The 22,181-nt window shown below is 39.8% G+C and overlaps 1 protein-coding gene across 1 annotated transcript in view; it reads right to left on the bottom strand.

Annotated features, from left to right (window-relative positions):
• LOC120535594 (zinc finger CCHC domain-containing protein 14-like) overlaps positions 1-16,429 on the bottom strand; it is a 151,569-nt gene extending 135,140 nt beyond the window's left edge. Inside the window, exon 1 of the mRNA XM_039763534.1 lies at positions 16,363-16,429. The gene's annotated coding sequence lies outside the window, so the exon portion shown is untranslated. The remainder of the gene's footprint in view (positions 1-16,362) is intronic.
• Between the last annotated feature and the right edge of the window lie 5,752 nt (positions 16,430-22,181).

Here is a 22,181-nt window from a genome sequence, read left to right as displayed (position 1 = left end):
AAATGGAACACACATGAAATGTACATATTCCAAATAATGTTAGATTACTTTCCCTATACAACTCAAGTCAACTCACACCCAAATAAACAGACTTGAGCTATGAGAATTTTGAGTCTCTTTAGCTGTGTTGGTGGAGGATGAGTGAGCAGGCTGCTTGTGCTGATTGGCACATTTGCAAAACAAAGATGCTGATGAATAGGTGTGAAGGAGTTTAAGGTAGCCAGGCATTATGACTTTTTTCAAAGGCTTCAGAGATTCTAATGTGATATTACTAGGCAGCATATTGTTCAAGGTTTAATATATGTTATTATACAGTTTACTTATTCTAACTATGACATGCATTATTAAGAATATTGACTGGGGAGATTGCAGGGAAGGAAAGCAGAGCAAATCATGCTATTGCTGGGTGTTTTATCACAGGGCTTTAGTGCATTTATGTTTTAATGCTGAATGCAAAGTATGTGTTAAGTGTCTGTTCCATCCACTTTTCAGTAGTTCATGAAAAGCATGCTAATCCAAATTCTGTAAATTATATAGCATGTGTGATCTACACAGCTAGTATAACAATGTTGTTAAATTGTGTTTGTTGTACTTTATGTACAAACAACTATCAGAATTTGGATGAAAAGCATACTCAAGTGTTGGCTAACTCTGTCTGGCTGTTGGCATGGGCTGGACTTTGATGCAAGAGAAAGAATGAGGAAGATAGATGGGAGGAAGAGGCTGTGCAAAGGAGTTATTGATATATATCACTGTTTCACTTCCTGTCAGTAATCCATGTGGCAAGCCAAGTGCAAGTCGAGGTATGGCAGGAAATTTCACCACTTGGTGTGATGGGGGCATGAGAAGGTCAGTCTCAGTCAAGACCTCACCTCTAACCTTGCTGCAATGGGTGCCCCTACCAGGAGTACACGAATCCTGACAGCATTACTCAGGGGATCAATGATCACACAAGCCACTCCATCACATTAAGGCATTGACTCAGTGGAGGGCAACTGAGAAAGGGAAGGCTAGGATTCAGAAATATATTGGAATTCTAGGAGGAAGTGCTGAAAGCATGCAGCAAGAAAAGGTGCATATGACATTTAACTTTACTGATTTTCAGAAAGCTTTTTAATAAAGTAAAAATAAAGGTCAGTGGCTAAACTAAAGGTAGTGGGAATTCAAAGAAAAGTGTGTAGATGGGGGCGTCTTAAATGGTGTTTTGTGCTGAGTCGCGTCTTTTATAGTGTTGTCCCATTTATACAGTGTTGTATCTGTTTAAATATTTTCCCCCTGGAAATAAAGGAGGAAGGAGAACGCTGTGGAACCATGACCCCTTGAGGTAATTTTCCCTTTCCACACATCGATTTCACCCAGGTTATTTCTATATAAACAAGAGGGCGAAAGAAAACAAGAGAGACAGTTACAATCCAAACACTTCACCAAAGAAAGAATGCCCATAAAGAATTTGCACTTGCTTGCTGCTTTCAATGCCAGACATTTAACCTCACCACCATCGTTTCACAAACCCCGTGGTTCTGGATCATACCGATACACTGAGGACAACACAGAGAGACTGTTTTTTGTCATTTGGGGAAGGAGCAAACAACCATTTCATCCATGTGATAATTACTATAGGACACTTTCCAGCCGGACAAGGTTCACTCTCATTAATCATTTTCAGTTTAATCTTTTGGACTTTTGTGTGTTTCATGTTCTTTGTGTGTCATATTTGTCTCATGTTCATTGTAGGGACAAGGGAGGGTTTGTATATTTATTGATGCACCTTTTATTATTATGTAGCGCCATTCATTTTTGGGATTGTGGGTTATGTTGGGGCTGGTCGGGGAGAGAGATATATATTATTTGGGGTTTGTTTCATTTCTTTTTATTAATAAATATTCACCTTATTATTTAACTGCTGGCTTTTTGCCTGTTTAATCATCTATTGGGGAAGTGATTTAGAAGAAGTACGGCTTGTCTGGTCTGACGATCCCTTAGTTTGCCAGGCCACAGGTCTTGGTGGTATAGCTGCCGTTCCGGACGAATGGGTTGGTCGCTACTGATGTGTACAAAATTGACTGAAAAGTAGGAAAGCAAAGGCATATGATGAGAGAAACTTTGAGAGTTAGGTTGCTTTAAAAGTGGTATCCCTCAGGAATAAGTACTGAGCCAGCTTTCTCTCTAATTATATACAAGTGCAAAGCAGACTGACTCATTCACTCATCAACAAAAAACCTTCCCATTTAATTAAAAACCCAAAATTTGTTAGGATCGTACATAAAGTGTAGATGGTATCTGCTAACAAGGACATTTTGATGTATCAATATTTAGGGGGTAAAATACCCTGTACAACAGAAAAACAAAAAAAAATACACCAAAATCTCAATAATGCCTTGTTGGATATGATTGAAGTTTGGTAACATTATAGAAAACAGAACATTAGCCAACACAGGTTTATTGATTTGTCAATATTTAATTGCTGAAATTAATTTATATTATCCTGTCTTGTATACTGTGTGCCAAGAGCATGCTTTATGCAAATGAAGGACAGAGTAGAACTAAATGACTGGCCACATTAATAGCACCATTAACCAATAGGTTGTACAGATGACCTAAGGTATTCTGGACACAAAAAAAGATGTGATCACATTTTGAAATGGAAAGAGAAAATCCAGTAAAGCTCAAGGAAGATGTAAAGCTCAATGGTTAGCACATGCTACTTTGCTTACTGTTCACTATTGTTGGCACTCTTTGAAGCACATTGGCTCTCATCTTTGTTGACCTCCAGCCCCCAGTCGCGGCATTGAAAAGGGGATAGACACCAAGACCCTCCAACTGCTTTTTGATCAAAGTGTGGCAAATTCCAAGTGAGACACCCCATCTATCCACCCCCACTTCAATCACAGCACATAAATTGTGCAATATCACAGCATTGGTCATAGACAGAATTTCTAATGGGAAAGCTACAGAAATTGCATTGTGAAGCCTGAATGCAACTACTCCATACAAGGTGGTACTCATTCTTCACATTTAATACATCAGTGTATTGCATACGATACTGGCACTTATTTATATCCACTTCAAACACTGCTTTGCATATACATTTGCATCTGTGGACTTTAAAAAGGAACATGAAGTACTGTTGACTGATGAAAAATTCTTTACTTCAGTGAACAACATAAATAAATGAAAATCATAAACATCTAGTAACAATAACAATAATAATAAATACTCAAATGTCACTCAAATTTCCACAATAACTGCCTTCGGCGATTTCCTAGATGTTTTTTAATTTGATAAATACACTGGTACAAAATTAGACATGTAGGCAGCATTTATAAAAATGTGTAAACTATTACAAAGGTGACATTAGTCACTAGGTACTGTATGTGTGACTGTAGTACTGTAGATATTAAAAATTATGAAAAGACTGCTTAACCAATTCAGACCTTTTATAACAGGTGTCAATTATGCCTCCTATGGAACCTTTCTTGTAACTGACCAAGATGATCAGCGAGATGGAACACCCATCTCAATATCACTCACCTTAAGTTCACTTAACATTTTATCTGTGATGCACTCAGTTTACAGCAAACTGAGCATTGCATTCTATAATCAAGAACCACTGATATGGACTAAATGCTCTCCATTTCTCAACCCATGTATTGGGAATTAGTTCCCTGACTTGATGTCAGTTTTTCTTTTGCTCAGAAAACATTCATCACAAAGAAGCCACAACCTACTTTATACAGAAAAGCCTATGACTTACGTAAGAGAAAAGGTTCTTGAAACTGCCTGCCTTTTTAACACTAGAATTACCAAAGCTTATGAAAAAACTCGTAAATCCGGCCTACCTTAAATCGGTTTGCACCTTTCCATTAAGCCTCTGTTGTCTTGTAAATGTGTTGATAAGCCCAAGCAGCAAGGAGCCTACTATCCCATCCTCCCACTGCCTCAGAAAGTGCAAAAATTGCTCCCCCATCTCAAGCCTTGTCTATCAGGGAGTGAAGTAGTACCAAGCGCTGTATAAGCTAAAAAAAATACAGTATATCGTTATTTGGAACACATACATTTCACATGTGTTCCGTGTCTACAAAGATCTAAGTGTAGGATGACAGGAAATGCAAGAAATGTTGAACACATACCTAAAAGACAAACTTTATCCATGTTTTAGGACTATCGACAAAATGTAGACATGAAGTATATAATGTGTGAAGACTGAAGTCCAAATATCAAATAGGCACTTTCACAAAAGGTATAAATATAATCAAACAAGTGTGCTTTTATTCAAGACTATAACCAAAGAAAAAGAAATCAGGCTAGCGTGGGTCGCTGTAGCGACTTCTTTGGTAGTACAGCAATGAGAGCTGTTGACTCCTATTCAAAGGGTCGCCGGGTCGAGCCTCCCCACGTCTCAAAATAAACGTTATGAGTAGTGAGCTCTCTTATTGTTGCTATTATACAATAAAAACATACATTTAATTTTAGTCTGTAACAACCGATGTAAATGCATGCTTCTTGTAAAGGCTAGCATTTTTTTTTTTATTTAGTTTTATTCTCTCAGTCGTGCTCACGCTTCTCCCAATCTGACACTGTCAGTTTTCAAATAAAGACGTGCTATAACAAAGGTGAACTCGGATGAGTACGAGGGTTCTGCATCGGAGAAAGAGAACAGAAGCAGCCCCACAAGAAACATCCACTCACATATAAGAACAACGCAGCTGCACCAGGCGTAAAGGTAAAAGTTGACACCGTTTGGATGCACCCAGAGTTGGGGCGTCATTCTGCTAGTCGGTCTGCCCCATACCTGTCCTCCAACAAAGCAGCTTGGCTTAAAGAGCTCGCCAACATATCGTGCAAAGTCCTGTTTCTGATTATGTTTTGTGATGGTCTTTATATAAGAAATATTTATATGTTACTTATATAAAAGCCAGAGCTTATTTACCTTGATTTATTTACTTATCTTCCTGCAGCGTAAAGTCACAAGTAGACTGCAGAGCTTCCTCTGTTTGATCGACAAGGGCATGCTCACAAATTACACATGTAATGCCACGAAAAATGCCTGCGGACACTTCAGTACATGAGCAATGGTACGAGAATACAGTCAGACTTCTTTTTTTGGGTACATACTCTGTCCAGATCTAAACACTAGCGTGGAGAGTCGGTCGCATACTGAAGAGTCTTAGCTGCTAAAGTTTACTGTCATCTTGAGATGCTGGATCTTGCTTTATTTTGAGACTGCTGAAGTCTGCTTTTACTATTATTGTTTTTTCATCTATATTCTGTTTCCACTTTGTCTGCATTCTATTTCATTACTATAAGCGATTTCAATCATTGCAACTTTAACACTAGAATTACCAGAGACTACGAAAAATCTCGTAATTCCGTCCCACCTTACATCGCTTCTTAAATCCCTTCACACCTCTCCGTCAGCATCCTTTGTCCTCTAAATGTGCTGATAAAGAGAAGCTAGGAGCAGCCGGGTATTCCATCCCCCCACCAATTTAGAACGTGCACGAACTTCTCTCAGCTCATGCCTTGATTGAGTATCTGGGAGTGAAGGAAAGTTTTAGAGTGGAAATAATAGATTGTTATTTGGAACACACGCATTTCATGTCTGTTCCATTTCTACAGTAATCTGTGTAAACACATTGTTAAAACAGAAACGTTTTTTATATTCTAGTAGTAGATGACAAAATGTAGGCATAAACTATATAATGTATGAAGCCTGAAGTCCAAATATCAAAGAAAAAGGTACAAATATAACACAACAATTGCGCATTTATTCAAAAATATAACTGCAGAAACAAAAAGCCACCTTAACATGCGACATTGACAGCTGTTTGTTGTAATTGCCTCCGTGGTTCAATAGAACCAGTTCCCGTTTGGGAATCAAAAGGTCGCGAGTTCGATCCTGCACCACTCCGTTTTGAGAAGTAAACTGCTCTTAGTCTTACTATTTTAGAATAAAAGCATACATTTGATTTCGGTCTGTAACAGCTGGTGCAATTTATGATCCTTGTAAAGGTTAGCTTTTTTTTTTTTTTATTCACTTTTCATTCTCTCAGTCGCGTTCAGAATCAATCCATACAACCCCATCTGACACAGCTGTTTTCACATAAAGACGCGCTATAGCTCTGCAGTGTGCCACGATGCATACTAAAGCCCGCCCCCCAGGTTGCTGACACACGTGTATTTTTTGAGCATGCCCGTTTGAGCATGCTCAAACACAGGACGGAACATATGTTGGTGTAAAAGTATAACAAAACAACGGGCAGATGGGGAGTGTCTGATTATTGCATATAGCGCCGAAGTTACTGCTCTTTACCATTCTCTCCTCTGCATGTCCTGTTGTACAAACGAAACATCATACAGCAACATGCGGGGACTGGCAGGAACACTCAATAAAACTGAATAAAAAGAAAATCAAGTGAGGGTGAGATATGAAGAAGGCAGCTTCGCCAGCATTTGTGTGTCAGCAACCTGGGGGTCAGGGCTTTAGTATGCATCGTGGTACACTGCAGAGCTATAGCGCGTCTTTATGTGAAAACAGCCGTGTCAGATGGGGTTGTATGGATTGATTCTGAACGCGACTGAGGGAATGAAAGGTGAATAAAAAAAAAAAAGCTAACCTTTACAAGGATCATAAATTGCACCAGCTGTTACAGACCGAAATCAAATGTATGCTTTTATTCTAAAATAGTAAGACTAAGAGCAGTTTACTTCTCAAAACGGAGTGGTGCAGGATCGAACTCGCGACCTTTTGATTCCCAAACGGGAACTGGTTCTATTGAACCACGGAGGCAATTACAACAAACAGCTGTCAATTTCGCATGTTAAGGTGGCTTTTTGTTTCTGCAGTTAAATTTTTGAATAAAAGCGCAATTGTTGTGTTATATTTGTACCTTTTTCTTTGTCATGTGATCAAAACTGAGCTGATTGTTCTTCTCTCTCTTGCTGCAGGATTGTGGGTAATCGTCTCCCATTCTCCATCTGAGTCGGCGTGCCTCACTCATATAGTCAACATCCGTACAAGCGTATACTGTTTACTATAGCATGGTAACCACGTGTGAGTGTTGTAACGTGCAAGTTCCTGTCTTGCACTCCAAAACATGAAGCTGAGTCTCAGTACTTTAGCGACACCAGCTTTATTCAGCTTGTAACAGGAACAGCACAGTTATTTATTGTAGCGGGATCTGCCACTAACTATACAAAGACACAACAGTCAGGCAGGGTCGGGGCTAGGTTAGTGGCCAAGTAATACTGTGCCCTGCGCATTTATAATGCTCCTGTATTACCGATCAACAGCAGGCACTTATAGCATGTCTGCGATCTTTTCGGATTCGCTTTTACGGTGAATTGCTACAGTGCTTGGAGCCTGCGGTTTGCTTCGGGACGTTTTTCCACCTGTCGTCCCGTTGGGTGGAATCCCAAGAGAGTTTAGAAACTCACTCATACCAGCCATGATTCTATTCAAAGGTAAAGTGCAGGTTAATTTGTTTTATGTATTTTTACTTTATATTTTGTAATAATCATTTTTATATGAATAGTTTTGGGTTGTGGAACGAATCATCTGAGTTTCCATTATTTCATTTTATGGGGAAATTCGCTTTGATATACGAGTGCTTTGGGTTGGAGCAGATTTCCGGAACGAATGATGCTCACAAATCGAGATTCCACTGTACTGGCATTACGCAGGGGTGTGTACTCAGCCCACTCCTCAAATCCCTCTTCACCCATGACTATGTACCTTTATATGGCTCCAACTCCATCATAAAGTTCACAGAAAACACCACGGTAATAGGACTGATCAGCAACAATGATAAGTCAGCCTACAGAGAGGAGGTTGACCTCCTGGAAACAACCTCGCCCTCAACACCAAGGCAACCAAAGAGCTCATTATGGATTATCAGAAAACTAAAAAGGCAGCAGACACGCTCCCATCCATAGAAATGGAGCAGAGTGTGTTTCCAGCTTCAAATTATTGGGCGTCCACGTCTGAGGACCTTTCTTGGACAATAAACATTTCCAGTCTGGTTAAAAAGACGAAGTACCGATTTTACTTTCTGCAGAGACTAAAGGAAGCTTGCCTGTCTCCTCAGATTCTGTTGAACTTTTACCACTGCATTGTCAAGAGCATATTGACTAATTACATTACAGTGTGGTACGACAACTGCCACACAGCTGACAGGAAGGCCCTGCAACAGGTGGTGAAAACTGCCCAGCACATCATTGGCATCCCACTGCTGACTATAGTTGACCATAACACATGGTGTCTGTCAACAGGCTTGCAACATCATCAAGGATGAATCACCCCCCAACCATGGGCTGTTTACCCTATTTCCGTCAGGTAGACAGTACAGGAGCCTTCGGTCCTGCAGGAGCAGAGTCAGGAATAGTTTCTTTCATAACACCATTACTATTCTGAATTCTCAAACCTTACCACACAATAGATGACCTTTCTAAATATCAATAACTTCAGTCTCATTTGTATGCTGCCTTATTGCACCTTATTGTCTACTATACTTTAAGTTCTTATTTGCACCCACTGTTTTACTACCGTATTTGCACTTTCTAGTTAGATGCTAAACTGAATTTTGTCATAGTTGAATCTTAACCCCAAAAAAAATTATATTATACAGGGTGGGCCATTTATATGGATACACCTTAATAAAATGGGAATGGTTGGTGATATTAACTTCCTGTTTGTGGCACATTAGTATATGTGAGAGGGGAAACTTTTCAAGATGGGTGGTGACCATGGTGGCCATTTGGAAGTCTGCCATTTTGGATCCAACTTTTGTTTTTTCAATAGGAAGAGGGTCATGTGACACATCAAACTTATTGGGAATTTCACAAGAAAAACAATGGTGTGCTTGGTTTTAACGTAACTTTATTCTTTCATGAGTTATTTACAAGTTTCTCTTTGTTTACAGCCATTGACATGTCGCAGAGGTTAACACGGGACGAGTGGATAGAAATTGTATTAATGTCTGGTGAACGCAGTAACCGGGTCATTGCAGCAGATTTCAATGCAAGACACCCTACGAGACCACCCATCTCCCATGCTGCTTGCTAAGTTTTGTGAAACTGGTTCAGTGTTGGATTTGCCAAAATGTGGATGCATGAAAACTGTCGTTAATGAAGAAACATCAGTGGCTGTCCTAACTTCATTCAGCAAGAGCCCACAGCGTAGCACTCGCCGCATGTCACTGGAGAGTGGCATTAGTCGAACATCCCTTCGGCGGATATTAGCTACTCACAAATGGCACCCTTATAAACTCCAGCTACTGCAGCATCTCAACGAGGATGACCCAGATTGGCGCACTGAATTTGCAGAATGGGCAAAACAAAAATTGGAACAGGACCCTCAGTTTACGAAGAAGATTTTGTTCAGTGATGAGGCAAACTTTTATGTGAATGGTGAAGTTAACAAACAAAATCACCGCTATTGGTCTGACACTAACCCACATTGGATAGATCCCTCCAAGAGTGTTGGAACAAAAAAATTGATGGTATGGTGTGGTATATGGGGTACAAAGATAGTGGGGCCATTCTTCATCAATGGAAACCTCAAGGCCACTGGATATGCGAAATTGCTACATGATGATGTGTTTCCCTCTTTATGCACGAAAGCTGGCATGTTCCCTGAGTTTTTCCAGCAAGATGATGCGCCACCACATTATGGGTGTCAGGTCCGAGCATTCCTAGATGAACAGTTTCCTGGAAAGTGGATTGGTCGTCGTGGGCCAGTTGAATGGCCCCCAAGGTCTCCTGATCTGACCCCTTTAGACTTTTATCTTTGGGGTCATCTGAAGGCAATTGTCTATGCTGTGAAGATACGAGATGTGCAGCACCTGAAACTACGGATACTGGAAGCCTGTGCTAGCATTTCTCCTGCTTGGTGTTGCTATCAGTGTGTGAAGAGTGGGAGTAGAGGGTTGCATTGACAATCCAACACAATGGGCAGCACATTGAACACATTTTATAAGTGGTCAGAAACTTGTAAATAACTCATGAAAGAATAAAAAGTTACGTTAAAACCAAGCACACCATTGTTTTTCTTGTGAAATTCCCAATAAGTTTGACGTGTCACATGACCCTCTTCCTATTGAAAAAACAAAAGTTGGATCCAAAATGGCCGACTTCAAAATGGCCACCATGGTTACCACCCATCTTGAAAAGTTTCCCCCCTCACATATACTAATGTGCCACAAGCAGAAAGTTAATATCACCAACCATTCACATTTTATTAAGGTGTATCCATATAAATGGCCCACCCTGCACACACACACACACACACATTATATATATATTGTGGCCCCCGGCCGGGGCTGGAGCCCGGCCGGGGCAGGAGGGCGTGAGGAGGACTTGTGCCTCCTCCAGACCGCGAGGGGGCGTCCGTCCTGGTTCTATTGGGAGCCACGGGTCGAGGGCATGGAAGCCCTACCCTGTAGGGGCCCGTGGTTACCGCCAGGCGGCGCCCGATGCGGTTCATCCGTGTGGCCCTCGGCGGGGTGGAGCCCGGCGGGCGCTTAGAGGACGAGGAGGCGTGTGCCTCCTCCAGACCGAGTGGGGGCGTCCGTCCTGGTTAGACAGGGGGCCTCGGGTACAGGGCTTTGAAGCCCAGCCCTGTAGGGACCCGTGGCCACCGCCAGGCGGCGCCCCGGTGCCTAATTATCCCGGGAGCCCGGCACTTCCGCCACACCAGGAAGTGCGGGGAAGACTTATTGTGGCGACCGGAGAGCTGCGGGAGGACAGCGGCACTTCCGCCACGCTGGGGCGTGGCCAAGAGTGGATGCGGAAACACCTGGTGCTCATCCGGGAGCACTATATAAGGGCCGCCTCCCTTCAGTCTGGAGCGGAAGTCGGGTGGAAGAGGACGGAGCTAGCGGGAGGACTGGAGGCGGCCAGAGAAAAAGAGAGAAAAGAGAGAAAAGAGGCATTGTAAGGCCTGGGAAGAGAGACAGAGGCGTTGTAAGGCCTAGAATCGTTGCAAGAGGCACTGGGGACTTGAGCGCGGGAAAAATCTGTAAATAGTATAAATAAACGAGTGTGTGGTGAGCAAAACGATGTCTGTCTGCCTGTGTCCGGGGTCAAGTTCACAATATATATATATATATATATATATATATATATATATATATATATATATACACACACACATACATACACACAGTAATCCCTCGCTATATCGCGCTTTGACTATCGCGGATTTTAAAATGTAAGCACATCTAAATATATATCACGGATTTTTTGCTGGTTGGCAGATTTCTGCGGACAATGGGTCTTTTAATTTATGGTACATGCTTCCTCAGTTTGTTTGCCCAGTTGATTTCATACAAGGAATGCTATTGGTGGATGGCTTAGAAGCTACCCAATCAGAGCATGTATTACATATTAACTAAAACTCCTCAATGCTAGAAGATATGCTTCCTGCGCGGTGCTCGATTGTTTGCTTGTCTCTAAATAAATAAAGGTAATTTGGTAAATGACTTAATATGTTCGAAAAATTTTAAAGGAAAGCTGGTAGTGTGGTACAGTGCATTGCACTGCTGCCTTGCAATTAGAAAATTAAAGTTTGAATATTTTCTGTGTAGACTTTCCACATTCACACAATGTCTGTAAATAACAAAGGGTAATCTGTGCTTTCTCTAAAGAAACATCACTCCGAAAAAACACAAGAGAAACCTTAAGTCAACAACAACAAAGCGTGCATGAATTAGCCTTAACAGAATGTTATGAGTAAAGAAATCTATATTGCTAAGCATGGATAAATTCTCATTTATTCTTTAGACTGTTTTCTTATAGTTAAAACAAAAGTAATATTTAACTGCTACAAAGAAGCAGAACCTCCATTTGCAACATGCAATAGTGTGTTGCACAAAGTACTTTAAAGGGCATTTTAAATGGAAATAGAAACTGAATCCTAAGACATTTCCTGCATTAACTTATTGCATTATTCACATCCTTACTTAATTTTAACACTGGAATTACCAAAGACTATGAAAAAACTTGTAAATCCAGCCCACCTTAAATCCCTTCGCACTTCTCCGTCAGTGTCTTTTGTCATGTAAATGTGCCGATTAAGACAAGCAGCAAGGAGCCTACAATTCCATCCCCCCACCGCCGCAGAGCGGCCACAAAGTTCTCCTACTCTTCATTATCTGGGAGTGAAGTGCTGGAGTTTTAGAATGGAAATAATAGAATGTTATTTGGAACACGTGCATTTCATGTGTTTACACAGGTTATTGTAGAAACGGAAACGTATCATTAAAACAGAAGCATTTTTCATATTTTAGTAAGAAATGACAAAATGTAGACAAACTATATAATATGTGAACCCTGAAGTGCAAACATCAAATAAACACTTTCACAAAAGGTTCAAGGATGATACAACAGCTTCCGTGGTGTAGCTGTAAGATTTGCTAACTTATAATCAAGAGTCCCCCGGTTCGATCCTGACTGTCTCGTATATTTACCGTTTTGAGTAGTGAGCTACTCTTATTCTTAATAATATACAATAAACACATACATTTTGTTTTTCGTGTGTAACAGTCGCTGTAAATATATAGTACATGTAAAAAACTTTTTTTTTTTCTTCCCTACTTTTATTCTCTCAGTCACGATCACGATACATACTACCACAACACACCGGAACCCGGGATCTGATGCTGTTACTTTATAGCAGATGCCACATGTGCTATAATTCCATGAGCAGTTTGCTACTCCTTAGGGTGCATTGCAGGGAAAGTGGACACTGTAAATACACCTTTAAGGGGGAGGTCATAACACAGTCAGGGCAGTTGGTGCTGAAGACTTAAAAACCGGAAAAGAAGGGGGGAGAGAAAGTGACATTTTGTGGTGGAGCAAAGAGAAGAGACAAGGTAGCACCAAGTAAAATATCTGCTGGAAAAAGTTTTTTTTGAAGACTCAGTGACACAAGTGAGACGCGTCTCTGAAGATGGACTCTTTTGTTCTTTGGTTTTCCTGACGATTACTTGGACTTGTAGGCTTTAACTTTTTTGTTATCGGCTCGACGGCCGGCATATTCCGGTAGGGTTTCTCTTTGCCCTAAACAGTAAGGACAGTAAATCTATTTGGACAACCTGCTTTCTCCTATTCATGAACATTGCGCTCCTAAAACAGGTGGGGTGGTTTCAAATGCAATGTACTTGGTTTTGTTTTTTTTTTTAATATATAAAATATACATATATTATTTTTTTGCCTCTTCTTTATTTTGTGATATGGCATGTAGTTTAATGCTGAGCTTGGACTTGTGCTGAGGGGTCAAATAAAAGGACGAGTGCTGGTCACGTTGCCCAATAGATTTTCGAAATTGAACTGCTTTGCTCCAGCAGTTTTCTAATTGTGCAGTAACCCGGGGTGAGTTGTTCTCCCGGGGCAGTGGTACAAGTATAACTTTTTATCTGAAACTGGGAATAACTGTAGATGTGAGTAGTGTTTTGGGATAATCGAACTGGACATTCTTTGATCTGGATGGATAAAAGCTGACACACAAAAGCTGGTCAATCTGCCTTATTCGTATATCACTGTCACTTGATTTTTTTTTTTTTAATTCAGTTTTATTGAGTGTTCCTGCTCATGCTGAATTAGTATGTGCCTTATGGTCCATGATGTCAAAGCCGCACTGACAAAAAAAAAAAAAACGGAGATATATATGATATTTGGAATTATTCATTTTATGACCTGTATAGTAGATTTCGGAAAACACTGTGGCACAAATGCAACATTATTCATATTAATTCACGTAACCTTCTTGCGCTTCAGTGACCGCGTTTCTTTTCCCCTTTGATCTTGCCCAGTCTGCACAGGACTCCAGGACATGCAGAGGAAAGAATGTTCCTCTGCAAGGTGAGCCATGAATGCTTTTCTCAGTTGCACAGTACATGTGCGTTGATCGCCGCCAGGTCAAGCTTGTTATAGCACAAGCAACTGGCCACCTGCATGCTCCTGCTAGCACTGAATAAGTTCATGCCTTCTGGTGCATGCTGTCAGCACGTAGCACTGGGGGGAGAAAAGAAAAAAAAAAAAAAAAAAGAGAGAGACAAATATATTGGACATTTTGAAGAAATCATTGTATGACCTGAATAGTACCATCAGTAGTATCAGAAAACATCATCGCAGTAATGCAACATTATTTGAAAACAAACAGATTGGGTAATATTTATGTTACTTGTAAAGTTAGCATTTTTCACTTTTATTCTCTCAGTCACGTTCACACTCTCCCTCCCTTCCTGATCTGACCCTAACAGCGCTAGCATAATTACATTTCAAAACATTACACTGAAACCAAAAGATCCCAGCTGGTTGCTGAAGATGTTTAACATAAGTAAGACATTTGGGTGCAATCCTTGTAATTCAAATGTGTCTCTGAAAAGGGCTAGTGTCTTGTAAAAATGAAAGAAGTGACAAAGTCTTCCAACAACAGGACTGACTCCTACTGTCAGGCATGTATACTGCCTGTCTTTAGTAGTAAGCAATGGTGGGAGGGAACCCAGTATAGACCACAGCTGGATATAAATCAGGGTGACTTTGTGGATGACAAGTATGGTTGTTTATACAAGAACTCTCTCTTTAGCCATTGCTGCATATGTCATTGGCAATATAAACTTGTAACTTTTGAAGTAAATACTTGTACTGTTCATGTCACAACCAATGGTACAAATTAATGGTCTGATTGCAACAACAACAATGAAATGTCCTAAATAATAAATTAAAATATGAAAGCAATAAATAAAAGATGTAAATAGTGAATAATAAAATGAAATGTATGGCATCGCACATAGATGCTCTTCCTTTCGGTGCTTTGTTTGTCCTTTTGTGTATGTGTTGCCGTTTGTCATTATTGAAATATCCTGGGTGAACACCGTCTACATCCGCCACAATCTCATAAAAACAGAACTATGCAGCGAGCAAACTATTATAGCCGAGTTTCTCAGCAGCCTCCTAGCAGACATAGCCAGGCGTCTGGGCTACCCCACACAGGGACAAGAGGCAAGAGCAGGGCTGGGGTGCTGGTGAGGCTATGGAGGCGGCCACACAAGCCACCCCATTCTAGCATTTTTCTCACCAAGGTAAGATCCCTTGCAAATAAGATGGACGAATTGCAGTGAATAAGATTAAGGACAGCTGGCATTCTGCTAATTACATTCACTCATTTCAGATACAGCTATCGAGCTAGCATACCACATAGTACACTGGCAAGACAGGACCGGATATTCCAGTAAGAGAAAGTGAGGGAGGGGATTATGCCTGTATGTCAAAAACAGCCAGTGTACTAACACTAAGACTGTAAACAACAAATGATGTTCACACTTGCTGCATAAGTGACATCTATTGCTGCATTTTTTTTCCACTGCAAACACAGTTTCGAATGTAGAAGCATTGTTCAAACTATGGAACGCTTGAATTTATAATCATTCAAAATATGAGGCACCACTGCAAATTCAAAGGTGCTATTGGAACACACCAAAAAGAAGACAGTGCTGTTAGATTTCTTCAGTCTGCCATGCTGCATTAACTAAAGCATGTGGGACTCTACCTGTTGGTGTAAACAAAGGAGAGAGAGAGAGAGATAGATAGAGAGATAGAGATAGATAGATACTTTATTAATCCCAAGGGGAAATTCACAACATCTCATTGGCTCAAGACTCTTCTTTATTTACCAAAGTATTTTCCATAATACTTACAAGGCCAATAACATTCATCCCAGCAGTTACAGATGAAAAACAGGAACTTAGTATGGAAAAGGCACCAGTTCATCACAGGGCAAAAACTAACATTTTCGTTTGTGCAAATACTACAGCTACTCCTAAAGATAGCATTTAAAATGCATCTTATTTTATTTTAAGAGGACAGGGATGGCATTTCAGATTCTGTTTTGCTATTTTGTTAGCTCATTTTCTTTGTGTTGCCTGACATCTGATTGAAAGTACTCAACTAACCAATGACACAGATAAAAAACCTCAGACAGGTAGATGCCTAGTACACACAGAACTTTTGCTTGAATTTGCCTCCAGTTTTTCCAAAAGGCTAATCTAATGTGCTAATGTGCAAAATCACTGAAGTCAAACATTAACGATTTATGTAAAAAAAATTTAGGAAATGAGGGCAACAAAAAACAAAAAAAAAAAAAAAAAAAAGGAGATTTGGTTTTACAATGTTTTAATTGTCATAATCACTCCTCTCAATTAATCACCAAAAATTCAAAGTCAATTCTGGAATTAAAAAGCATTCCGTACAATATCACTGCCTATTAATTACATATTTCCAGCAAAGACAAATGTGAATTAAAAACCTTTCATGAAGCAAAGAAATGTAAAAGGTGTCAGAATTACATTTAGTTTTACTCACCTCAAATGTGTACTCTGCTGATTTTTCACTTTTTTTGTTTATTCCTTTTAGCTCTATTCTCTCAATATTAACTGTAAAAGAGAGACAAACCCAGTATTAACTTGAAATGCATTACTGGTATTGTTGATATCAACTGTCAGTTTTTAAAAGGGAAGCATTAAAAAAAAAAAAAAAACACCCCTAACAGAATTAAGGAATAGGATCCTATTGCTCATTTTTAACACTGATGTTTAGTCATAAGAAATGAAAAGCAGGCAGAAGACTATCTATACACATGTACTGGGCATACACATACATTTCCTCTCAATATAAGATGATACGCTGTAGAAATATTTTATACATGTCTACAGTGTATCTATATTTACTTACACAAGCACAGGGAGCATTAATGAAGATTTACTAGTGCTACTATAGTAAATACTGTTGTATGACTCCAAAACATAATACATAAACATTATCTGATTTTAAATAACTATATAGTGAGACAAATTGATAACCTAAATTCTAAAAGTCTTAAAAGAAATTTTATGTACTGTATTTTAGAAGCAAGAAATTAGGAATAAAACTGACATTTAAAGTATTCAAATGACTTTAATAGAGCCAATGTAACTAAATGGTACCTTCTCATTATTTTTATACGTCCCTGTTCTCACTGGACTAGCAAATAACAGAACGCTAATTTTTTTAAAAGTGCATAAAGTAATTGGATTTCTTACGGTTACACTTGATGTGCAAGATTCTCTTTTAAAAACACTATAAAACATGCTTTTCTACTGTCCTTTGTCTTGGGAACTTGCCAAAATAGCCACTGCACAACCAACTGTGACTGAGCAGGAAGGGGAGATTGCACTTCTGTTGAGTAATAGAGACTTTTATTCAGTAAAAATGATAAAATAAAACAAAACAAAAAAAAAAGTGTCATGAAATAGCCAAAAATTTAGCTGCCAATGCCGAAGAAAAAGCAGAAAATGTCAGCTCCGAATGCAAAAAACTCGGAGACAGACTGGCTGCTTTGGAAGATGGAAGCAGAAGGTATAATGTGAGAATTGAAGGTCTGCCTGAGAATCGAGAAAGTCCAAACACAGTGAAATTCGCAGCTGAACTCTTCTCTAAAATAATCGGGGAGTACTTTAAAGCAGAATCTGAGATAGCAGCGGCTTATCGCGTACGCGGATCAAATACCATTCAATCCAGATCTTTTATTAATCGCTTTGAAAGATTATCATTTAGGCTAAAGGTGATGGCACTCCTCAGAGACAAGCAAGATATTATATATGAGAATAACCGCATTCATATCTTCCCTGACTTCTCTCCAACAATAACTACTAAACGCGCAGCCTTCTACAACATTACACAGCGGTTATGGCAAGCCAACGTCAAATACAGCCTCTTGTATCCGGCCAAACTGAAAGTTGAATTGCAAGGTCAATTCTATTTCTTCGCTAGCAAGGAAGAAGCAGAAAAGGAATTAAGAAAGCTGATCCAGGGACTATTCTGATACATAATAGTGAGTCATGGCCGTTAATGATATATAGCAAGGACTAATAATCTACTGTCTGATCTTTTCTGTTTAAAATATGGGTTTTTATCATCATATATTCTCATTATTACTTAGTATTACTAGGGCGCTGTCTATGTTTTATTGTGCTTAATTACTTTTTTTTTTTATTTTTATTTTATCTCTACCCTAAACGAGAATGTTCAAAATCAAACCCTTGGTTTATGGTTATTGCTATTATTGCATTAAGATGTATTATGCTTATTTTTGGACAAATTTCCAACACTATCCCCCGGGTTTATTGTCTGGGTGTATTATCTGAATGCACTAAGATTGCTGAAGACTATATATATTTTAAATGCACATTTATTTATTTATTTATTTTTTTTTTAGAGTATATTGGTAACTAGCAAAATACCCGTGCTTCGCAGCGGCGAAGTACTGCATTAAAATTTTACCTTTTTAAACTGAGGGAAAATATGCCAATAATTATTTGTAAAGGATCTCTTTGTATACCATGTTGTCATTTCGGCCCTCTGGTTGTAACATGACCAAGCTGTGCGCTGAGCTTACTCTTGAGCATGCAACTTACAGTTGGCCATGTGAACAGTAATTTTGTCTCAAATCTCACAGCTTGGATTGCTGCTGTCATAATCGGTTTCAGTTTCATGGTTTGTTTCAATTAGGATAGTATTTGCAGGATTTGTTGTACTGAAGTGACATTCGGCATCTGTCAAGCGTTGTAAGCACACAACCAGTTTCAGCGATAAAATCACATCCAGCTTTTGAGAGTTTAAACATTCATAAACCTCAAAGTGTCCACTACTGAAATCGTCACCTGTAAATCTAAGATGTTTAAGAGGCATTGGCGGTTGTCGAAAGGTGTAAAATATTTGGCCATTTCGTACGCGAAGCGACAACCGAACAATTCAGCGGCAGCCATCAACTCACATGCAAAACCATAGGTGAAGGGCTTAAGCATTTCACTCTTATAGTGCTCCTGTGTAGTAGAATTAACTCCTGTACCGTCATCAGTCCACACCTTGAACCTGTCCTAGTCATTCAATACATAAGACAAAATGTTCCTCCGGATATCAAGACTGAGCCTGATATGGCCGTGCAATATGTAACAAAGAGAATGGAAAAGGGTAGGTGGTATCTCCGGGCATGGAAACCACTCGGTAAGTGATAGTTCTTAGATCGATAGTGATCATCTCGATTGTAATAAACAAACAATAAAACAGCGGAGAAGCCGTGGATTAAACAAAAAGGCTGTAGTTATCAGTAGGGAGACGTGAATCCCATGGCGAAGCAAGGAAGGGAATGTAGAGACTGGAACGACGGACGGCCTTATATAGGCAGGCAGCCAACAACGTGGGAGGCGTTGGGATGGGGGACCCAACGCCGCCTAACACGGTGACCGAGCTGCAGGCTATGGACGTATATATGTACGTAAGTAGGATTCAGTTAGCGTTGGGAACCCGTGTACCAAATTTCTTGAAGATGGGCCCATAAGTAACAAAGAATGTTGAAAAGTTCAATATGGCGGCCGACAGTGGCATCATACCACCGAAATAAGTACGTACATTGGTTTCGGATAGTGCAGGGAAGCCGCCTACCAAATTTCGAGAAGATGGGGCCATAAATAAGAAAGTTCAACATGGCGACCGTTATGACCATTACGCATAGAATTTCGAAATGAAACCTGCTTAACTTTTGTAAGTAAGCTGTAAGGAATGAGCATGCCAAATTTCAGCCTTCTACCTATACGGGAAGTTGGAGAATTAGTGATGTTGGAAAATTCAATATGTCGGCTGACAGTGGAGTCATACCACCGAAATAAGTAAGGACATTGGTTTCGGTTAGCGCAGGGAATCCACCTACCAAATTTCGTGAAGATGGGGTCGTAAATAAGAAAGTTCAACATGGCAGACGTTGTTGACCGTTATGACCGCTGCACGTAGAATTTCGAAATGAAACCTGCTTAATTGTTGAAAGAAAGCTGTAAGGAATGGGCCTGCCAAATTTCAGCCTTCTACCTACACGGGAAGTTGGAGAATTAGTGATGTTGGAAAGTTCAATATGGCGGCTGACAGTGGCGTAATACCAGCGAAATAAGTACGTACATCGGTTTTGGTTAGCGCAGGGAAGCCACCTACCAAATTTTGTGAAGATGGGGTCAGCCTTCTACCTACACGGGAAGTTTGAAAATTGGTGACATTGGAAAGTTCAATATGGCGGCCGACAGTGGCGTCATACCATCGAAATAAGTAAGTACATCGGTTTTGGTTAGCGCAGGGAAGCCGCCTACCAAATTTCATGAAGATGAGGCCATAAATATGAAAGTTCAACATGGCGGACGTTGTCGACTGTTATGACCGTTACGTGAAGAATTTCGAAATGAAACCTGCTTAATTTTTGTAAGTAAGCTGTAAGAATAAGCCTGCCAAATTTCAGCTTTCTACCTACATGGGAAGTTGGAGAATTAGTGAGGAGTCAGTCAGTCAATGAGTCAGTGAACCAGTCAGTGAGGGCTTTGCCTTTTATTATTATAGATAGATATCTCTATCTTTTAATCCTAAAACACCGCTGTGTGGGGGCTTGTTTTGCTTTGGGCGTGCTCTGTCTCTGGGTATGTCAGAGGACTGGGACTGTGTGAAGTGGGTTCTAGCCTCACTTGGGGAGGCAAAAAGGGAGAGTGGGGGGTTAAGGGGGTGAAAGAAAGAGAGCAGGCCTGCTCTATACCTAATCTATCCTCTTAATCTTTATAATTATAACTACCAATGTAATAATAAGCTGCATGGCAACAACTCTAGGGGAAATAGGAAATTAAGGCCGAAGCTGTCTCACTTCCAGTTAAGACTATAAAATGACATCAAAAACTCAGAGTCAATGTCTCTATGATGGGACAGTCAATTCCGTTAGCTGAAATGTTAAAGGCTTGAATCACGAATTAAAGAGAAAGAAAGTTCTCCCTCACCTAACAGGTCTAAACGCTAAAATAGTATTTTTACAGGAGACCCACTTACTAGGCAAGGATCAGATCTGGCTGCAAAAAGACTGGACTGGCCAAATGTTCCATTCTAGTTTTACAAAGAAAACTAGAGGGGTGGGAATTCTCATACATAGAACAGTCCCATTTGTAGCATCAGATGTAGTATTGGATCCTGAAGGGAGATATGTAATGGTCATGGGAGACTTATCTAACTGTAAAATGATCTTGATTAATGTTTATGCACCTAATGTCGATTATAAGGAATTTATACAAAATTTATTTCCATCAATTCCCAATCTGAACACTCAAAGTTATAATGGCTTTGGACTTTAATTGTGTTCTAAATCCACTTTTAGATAGAACTTCTTCCACAGGGGGAACAGCATCTAACACCGCAAAGATAATTACAAAGTTTATAACTGACCACAACTTATCAGACCCCTGGAGGTTTTTAAACCCAAACTCAAGAACATATTCTTTCTACCCACCAGTACATCATTACTACTCAAGGATTGATTACTTCTTTATAGATAATAACTTCTTGCCTATGATTAAATCTTGCGAATACGATGCTATTGTTATTTCTGACCATGCACCTATGATTATGGAGCTAAAATTACTAAGCCCCATACACTCACCCCGCAGATGGCGTCTCAACCCGCTTCAATTAGCAGACGAGAATTGTACAGAATTTATATCCAAATAAATCCAATGCTTTCTAGAGACAAATACATCCTCCGAGATCTCTGCAGGAACACTCTGGGAAACTCTTAAGACCTACTTAAGAGGACAGATTATCTCACATCTTTCCCACAGAAATAAATTCGAAGCCAAGAAAGTAGCAGAGACAAAAAGCGTAATTACTAGAATAGATGAAGAACACGCCAGACTACCAAACGAGACTCTGCATAGGAAAAGGCAGGCTCTGCATTCAGAACTAAACCTCTTGACAACTAAAGAAACTGAACAACTAATTTATAAATCCAGACACCATTACTATGAACATGGTGAGAAAGCTAATAAGCTTTTAGCTCAACAAATTCACAAGCAAGAAGTGCGCAACGCAATCTCAGTAATCACCAACGCAAATGGAGTTAAAATCGTCAACCACAAAAACATATAGCACACTTTCAGAGACTAATATAAATCCTTATATACTACTGAGTTTAAAGAAGACAATACACAATCTAATGCATTTCTGGATACATTACAAATACCACAAATAGACACTTTTAGTGCGGAGGAACTTGAGAAACCTCTGGCATTATCAGAATTACTAGATGCTATAAAGTCACTCCAAGGAGGGAAAGCAGCAGGCCCTGATGG

The sequence above is a fragment of the Polypterus senegalus genome, chromosome 9 (assembly GCF_016835505.1).
Source record: "Polypterus senegalus isolate Bchr_013 chromosome 9, ASM1683550v1, whole genome shotgun sequence".
NCBI lineage: Eukaryota > Metazoa > Chordata > Cladistia > Polypteriformes > Polypteridae > Polypterus > Polypterus senegalus.
The sequence above is the reverse complement of the archived record's forward strand: the minus strand, read 5'-3'. Positions and strand labels throughout refer to the sequence as shown.